The sequence below is a fragment of the Platalea leucorodia genome (assembly GCF_965183815.1).
Source record: "Platalea leucorodia genome assembly, chromosome: 5".
In the NCBI taxonomy this organism is placed as follows: Eukaryota; Metazoa; Chordata; class Aves; order Pelecaniformes; family Threskiornithidae; genus Platalea; species Platalea leucorodia.
The window spans coordinates 30,612,400-30,619,890 of record NC_138827.1 but is presented as its reverse complement, the minus strand read 5'-3'; positions in this window follow the sequence as shown (position 1 = coordinate 30,619,890).

Below are 7,491 nucleotides of genomic sequence, written 5' to 3'. Positions count from 1 at the left end.
AGGACAAATGGTAAAAGAAAGAAATCACCTGCATGCATGGGTAACATGAAGGACACCACTGCATCAGCCAGTGTCACCCTGAATTCTTGCAGATTGCAAAAATGGCCTGTATAGAATCATAGAATCCTTTAGGTTGGAAAAGACCTTTAAGATCATCAAATCCAACAGTTAACCTAGCATTGCTGAGTCCACCACTAAACCATGTCCCTAAGCACCACGTCTACCTGTCTTTTAAATACCTCCAGGGATGGGGACTCAACCACTTCCCTGGGCAGCCTGTTCCAGTGCCTGACTACCCTTTCGGTGAAGTTTTTCCTAATATCCAACCTAAACCTGCCCTGGTGCAACTTGAGGCCATTTCCTCTTGTGCTGGCGCTTGTTACTTGGCAGAAGAGACCGACCCCACCTCACTACAGCATCCTTTCAGGTAGTTGTAGAGAGCATAAGGTCTCCCCTCAGCTTCCTCTTCTCCAGGCTAAACAACCCCAGCTCCTTCAGCCGCTCCTCATAAGACTTGTGCTCTAGACCCTTCACCAGCCTCATTGCCCTTCTTTGGACACGCTCCAGCACTTCGATGTCTTTCTTGTAGTGAGGGGCCCAAAACTGAACACACTACTTGAGGTGCGGCCTCACCAGTGCCGAGTATAGGGGCACTATCACCTCCCTGGTCCTGCTGGCCACACTATTCCTGATACAAGCCAGGATGCCATTGGCCCTCTTGGCCACCTGAGCACACTGCTGGCTCATATTCAGCCAGCTGTTGACCAACACCCCCAGGTCCTTCTCCGCCGGGCAGCTCTCCAGCCACTCCTCCCCCAGCCTGTAGCGTTGCATGGGGTTGTTGTGACCCAAGTGCAGGACCCAGCAATCTGCCTTGTTGAACCTCATACAATTGGCCTCGGCCCATCGATCCAGCCTGTCCAGGTCCCTCTGTAGGGCCTTCCTCCCCTCCAGCAGATCGACATTCCCACCCAACTTGGTGTCATCTGCAAACTGACTGAGGGTGCATTCGATCCCCTCATCCAGATCGTTGATAAAGATATTAAAAAGAACTGGCCCCAATACTGAGCCCTGCGGGAATACCACTTGTGATCAGCCACCACCTGGATTTAACTCCATTCCCCACAACTCTTTGGGCCTGGCCATCCAGCCAGTTTTTTACCCAGGGAAGAGTACGCCCGTCCAAGCCATGAGCAGCCAGTGTCTCCAGGAGAATGCTGTGGGAGACAGTGTCAAAGGCCTTACTAAAGTCCAAGTAGACAACAGCCACAGCCTTTCCCTCATCCACTAAGCGAGTCACCTTGTCATAGAAGGAGATCAGGTCAGTCAAGCAGGACCTGCCTTTCATAAACCCATGCTGACTGGACCTGATCACCTGGTTGTCCTGTATGTGCCATGTGATGGCACTCAGGATGATCTGCTCCATAATCTTCCCTGGCACCAAGGTCAGGCTGATAGGCTTGTAGTTCCCTGGATCCTCCTTCCGGACCTTCTTGTAGGTGAGCGTCACATTTGCTAACTTCCAGTTGACTGGGACCTCTCCGGTTAGCCAGGACTGCTGAGAGATGATGGAAAGTGGCTTGGTGAAATGACCAAGTGGCTTGGTGTATCAATGACCAAGGACACAAGTAATAGCAGTAAAACTGGTGAACGCTGAGGAAAGCGTTGTTTACGTCACGGCAGGTGGCCCCCATGCCAAGAAGGCCACAGTGCAGATGACTCAGCAGCAGAAGACCTGTGCTCTAATGGTAGGAGAATGGAGCAAGGTTGCATCACCTTGTACCTGCCATTCCTCTCCTGGCATTTAAGAGATTGTAACCCATTAATTTCTCATTTCAAGCGAGACCTGAGCCACAGATTGCCACCTGGTGAGCTGAGACAGTACAGACCCTCCAGGAAAGACAAGGTGCCATTCAAGCCCCTTTCTTCTCTTCTCCTGTGCTGAGACCTGAAGCAGTTTGTGATCAGACCACCACAGCCAGAGACTGAATGAACAAAACTGGCCGCAAGTGGAGCCAACCCTGGGCTGTGACCCCCCAGAAACTTCTTTGCTCCTTGTGCCCATGGAAAACATACCCACAGGAACTATTTTGCAGGGCCATGGAAATGCCCAGACATCCCACCAGTGGGAACAGGGGCAAATTACAAGTGCAATTCAAAATTCACAGTTAGAGTTTGCAAAGGACAAAAGATTTAAAGCTAAAGAAAGGCTTAGTGATACCAGATATCTGGATTCAGTGCCTAAGTTTGATGTGCAGGACCGTGCAGAGCGCAAGCCAACTAGGTGAGAGGACAACCTTTTTCTGTTATCATCACCTTGTGAAAGCAGCCAGGAGAGCATCTGCCAGACCAGGCAGTTTATGCAGACTCAGCACCAGGGCCCATCAGCAGTGCTGGAAGCATCCCCCAGCCTCATCCCTCCTGCACATACTTGCATGAGTCCGTCTTGCTTATTTAGAGCACTATGTGTGCCTGTAAAGGGTTTGCAGGAAGACCTACAACTTTTTAGATAAAAGACTTGAAAATCTGTGATATCGAATTGATAATTTAAAAAATAATAATTCATAAATAAATGAAATAAATAATTTAAAAAATAAAGCTTACAGCAACTTCTAATGGAAGAGCATGAATGGAGCTTACAAAGGTGGGGAGCTGAGGGGCCAGCCTGAGCCATTGGGGTTACCCCACTTCCCTTAGCTGGTCTGGGTGGGTTAGCAGGGATTTCAGAATATGGCAGATTATTTTATACGCCATACTTATGCCAAAATAAGCACATGAGAAAAACAAGCATCAGGCCAGACTTCAGTCTAACCTAATTATTATTTTCTGGACTAAGAAACAGAAGAGCTTCAAAATGCTATTTCTCTTTTCAGACTTCTCATTCCTTTGAAAACCAGGACTTTTCAGAGGTAAAGTCTCCCAGTGTCGTGGTTTAACCCCAGCCAGCAACTAAGCACCACGCAGCCGCTCGCTCACCCTCCCCACCAGTGGGATGGAGGAGAGAATCAGAAGGGTAAAAGGGAGAAAACTCGTGGGTTGAGATAAGAACAGTTTAATAATTGAAGTAAAATAAATTAGAACAGTTAAATAGGCAAAGCAAAAACCATACATGCAAGCAAAGCAAAACAAGGAATTCATTCACTACTTCCCACCGGCAGGCAGGTGTTCAGCCATCCCCAGGAAAACAGGGCTCCATCACGCGTAACGGTTACTTGGGAAGACAAACGCCATCACGCCCAATGTCCCCCCTTCCTTCTTCTTCCCCCAGCTTATATACTGAGCATGACGCCATATGGTATGGAACAGCCCTTGGGCCAGTCTGGGTCAGCTGCCCTGGCTGTGCCCCCTCCCAGCTTCTTGTGCCCCCGGCAGAGCAGGGGAAGCTGAAAAGTCCTTGACCGGTGTGAGCGCCACTTAGCACCTATTTAGCAACAGCTTAGCACTACTTAGCAAGAACCAAAGCATCAGTGTATCAATCATCGACATTGTTCTCATCCTAAACCCAAAACACAGCCCCATACCGGCTACCAAGAAGAAAATTAACTCTATCCCAGCTGAAACGAGGACACCCAGGAAGAAAAATATTTACTGAATTAAAAACCAGAAACTTGTTGAACCCCACATTATAACCGGAATGATGATGCTACTCCCTTCCTTTGTAATGACTTCCACCAAAAGAACAAATCTGAACTTATAATGAGAAAGATATATTTTGAAAATACCTTTAAGCTTATGCCAAAGGCAGTCCTTGTCAAATGGCAGCTCAATCAGCACGCCGTCTTAGCAGCTGCTCTCACTTATATACATAAGGATCAGGACTCTGGAAAGTAAAATGAAAATAAGATTTCTCAGTAAATGTGCTTTTCCATGTGCTTTTTCATCTCTATTTCCTGCCCTTTGGCAGTGCTGGCTTTCCACCTATACCAGGAAAACCGAATCCCAGTTCAACTTATTTTCACTTCTGAGTTAATCCAATTTATTTCAGCCTGAGCCAGCTCCTCTCAAAGAAGCAGGAACGTCGGCACGATGGTACAGCATGCGCTTTGCAGGGGATGCTCACTGCAGCTGCAGCTGCTGCGCCGGGGCAGCCTGGGCAAATGCCTGCACGGTCCAGCTGCCTGTCCCCTCTTCAGACGTGAGGTGCAGCTCTTGAGTCGAAATCAGGGATATCCCTGCAATGGAGAGAGGCAGACTATGCTTATTAAAGTGTAAAATGTTATAAAACTATGAGAAGTCGCAAGCACTTTGGAGAGCGGTATTAGGATTCAAAATTATCCTGATAAATTGAAAAAATGCTCAAGTGAATAGGACGTGAGTCCGTAAGCACAGGCACAAAGCACAAGAGCAGACACAGCTATTGCACAAAACCAAGAGGGGAAATGACTGATAGGCAGCAGTCTCTCCAAAAGGTATTTTGTAGATATAGAGGCTCACAAAGGTAGTGCGAATCAATAATGTCCTGCTGTTGTAATCAAAGCAAACATCATACTTGGATACATAATTAGAAATATTTCTCAAAAATTTTTCACTTGCATCTCCTTTCACTAGATGAAATGAGACAGTGTCCTTCAACCCTGTTTGGAGATTTCAGTATAAATGCAACTGCATTTACTCAAAAATGTACCTTGCCTACATATTCTGAAGTGTAAAATGAGAAAAGTTTTAATCAAAATAGCTGAAGTGACTAGAAGCAAATGACATGCATCTTTATATTAGAATCAATTTTCTTTTAAAGATAAGATTTGAAAAAAATACCATCTAAAAAGGAGCGGATGAACCTTGGCATGCAAATGTGAAAGATTAAAGCAAGAACATCTGATGAGCAAGAGCACAAGGCTGAAATCATGGTGTACCCCCTGAAAGGGAGTAGGTAAAAAGGGATCAAACTAGGCGAACTTGGCATAACAGTCCTCATGCAAATAAATGGCAGCTGCTAAATTGCATTTGGGTGGATACAGATTACATAGCATAAAGCACTCCCTAAGGTTTCTTAACCCCTGACATAGGTTGCCTGGGGAATCTGCATTTTCAGACCTTTTAAGAGCAGGTCACTATTTTTGCTGCATAATCCAGAAGCCCAAAGAAGGCAATGAATGTGGTGTAAGGCTACAGCAGGGTACCTCTGGTCTGGTTTTTGGGAGCAGACAGAATCGGGGGTAGAGGAAAGGCTGCACTACTGCTTTCCCAACTGGATGGTCCAACAAACATGTTCCTGGCCCTGGGACGGAAAAGACAGGCTGCTCCTGCCTTCACTCTGCTCAGTCATTGTCCGCCCCGTGACTTTTAGGATTCACTAAAAATCTGCCTCTTCATATCTGAAGAGGAAAAGGAAAGGTGCTCTGCAGCATTCCCATCCTCCTCTCTGTGTTGCACTCATGGCTTTTTGGCACAGGAAGGGAGCGGAGCCCGGTTCCTCCTGCAGTTGCATACCCAAACCCAACATCAGATCTGCGCATAAAGCTCTCCTTGGTGCTAACACCCTCCGAGGCCAGGAGCTAGAGTCACACTCTTCTGAGTAACGCCATGCATGGCAGCCCAGCTCCCAATCTGCCCAACCCACGTGGGCCCGCACTGCATGCCAGGCCAGCCAGCCTGCGTCCTGCATCCCGCATCCTGCATCCCACATCCTGCATCATCCCACGTCCCACATCTTGCATCCCATATCTCATATCCTGCATCCTGCATCCCGCATCATCCCGCATCCTGCATCCCACATCTTCCATGGCTACTCAGCTTTTGAACTGGAGAGCTGGGCTGAGGCTGCAACAGGGCTTCTGGGACAACTGTGTCCCAGTGCCAGAGTGAGCCAGATCTTTCCAGAAGGTAATTTCTGAGAGCACCTCCCCCCAGTTACCTTTCCTCTCCTGGATATTAGAGACATGGTAGTAATAAAAAGACCTAGTCACACGGGATGTATAACTCAGAGCAATAAAGACAGTCAAGGACTAGATGCAGAGAGGTTACCTCATTCTTTAATCCTTCCCTACTTTCTGCAGAAAGGGTAATTGCAAAGATGATGAGCTGACCTTGGGCTGCCTGATTCAGACCTTCAGATAACTAATTTAACAAGAATTCATGAGAGAGGCTATGCGGGGTGCAACAGGATAAGTCTTTGTTTTGGTTAAAAAGATCTTGGATTTTTCTCATTGCTATAGCTTGGTGTTTCAATAATGGCAGAGCAAAGACGCTATCTACTCACGCGGTTATTCCTTTCCCCACAAAGATTGTCATAATAGCTGTACAGCCACATCCCAGTCACGCAAAGGGTATCCATCCATCGCAGTCTGGTGGTGGCACTTTCTCACACGCTGCCAAGCAGGATGGGAGCAGCAGAACCAGGGGCGAGAGCAGCTGGCTCGCACCTCCAGGGGATGCGGTCCCTGCACAGGACCCACGCCGCTCTCCGGGCAAACTTATTATTAGATGGCACCAGCAATTTCCATCTAAATCCCACTGGGATTTTACACTGGAAGCAGGCTGTAAATTAAATAAGTATTGCAACATATTTGTAAGACAGCTGTATTGAATGCTTCCAGATATAAATTTATCCTCGAGACGTGTGTGGTCAGATGGGATCCAGGCAGCTCACATTACTCTGCAACACTTGCTGGGCTCTTGCCCTGATTTCCTCATATATCATGTGTTTGGAAGCCTGAAACATTATTATTTTTTTTGGCATTACATTTAACCTGTCAGCACTAAGCACCACAGGAACACACAGGGACAGATGGGCCTGGACTCCTCTTCCTATCTGAATAAACACAGGCACACCCAGGAAAGCAGCTGCTGCAAGGTCATGCTCTGGGACAAAGTATCGATTTGCCACCTAAATTTCACCTGCTCAGTAAACCAGTTCTTGTGCAATGAATGCCAACAGCATGAGTTAAATCAGTGAGGCAGATCCTCTCCTTCTTCTGTTTAGGTGTCTAAATTAAGTGGAGAAATTCCCAAGACCCTGAAAGCAACTTCCACAGCCTGATGGTTGTGGTACAGGATGGGAATTCTTCAGTGTAACGTTTGGGGATTTTTATGTTTATGGCATGATCTGTCATGGCATACACTGCCATCATGTGGACATGACAGCATTAAGCCAACTGTACAGAGGCTCTCTGCAAATATTTGGTGACCTTCCAAGTGTCCTTTATCACCCAACTGTAGTTTTGCCAGCCTTAGATGTCCAGAAGGTCAAGCCAAGGCTCTGTTCACCCTGCCAACCTCCCCAGACCACTCTGGCTATCACGAGACTCTTGTAGATGCTGCTTCATGCTGAGATCTTCTTTTGGAGGCTCCTTACTTCAGTCGGGACTCCTGGGGGCAACAGGGCTGTAGGTTCTCCTGGTGCTAAGCAGACTGTTTCTGGCTTTGTCCAAATCCTTTACGATGACCAGACCAGTGCTGTCGCGTTTCACTTTTCTTCACTTGCAGCTCTGTGGCCACTTCGCTTTTTCTTTTGAACTTCCATGGTTTCTTCCCCTGCAAAAAAACCTGAGT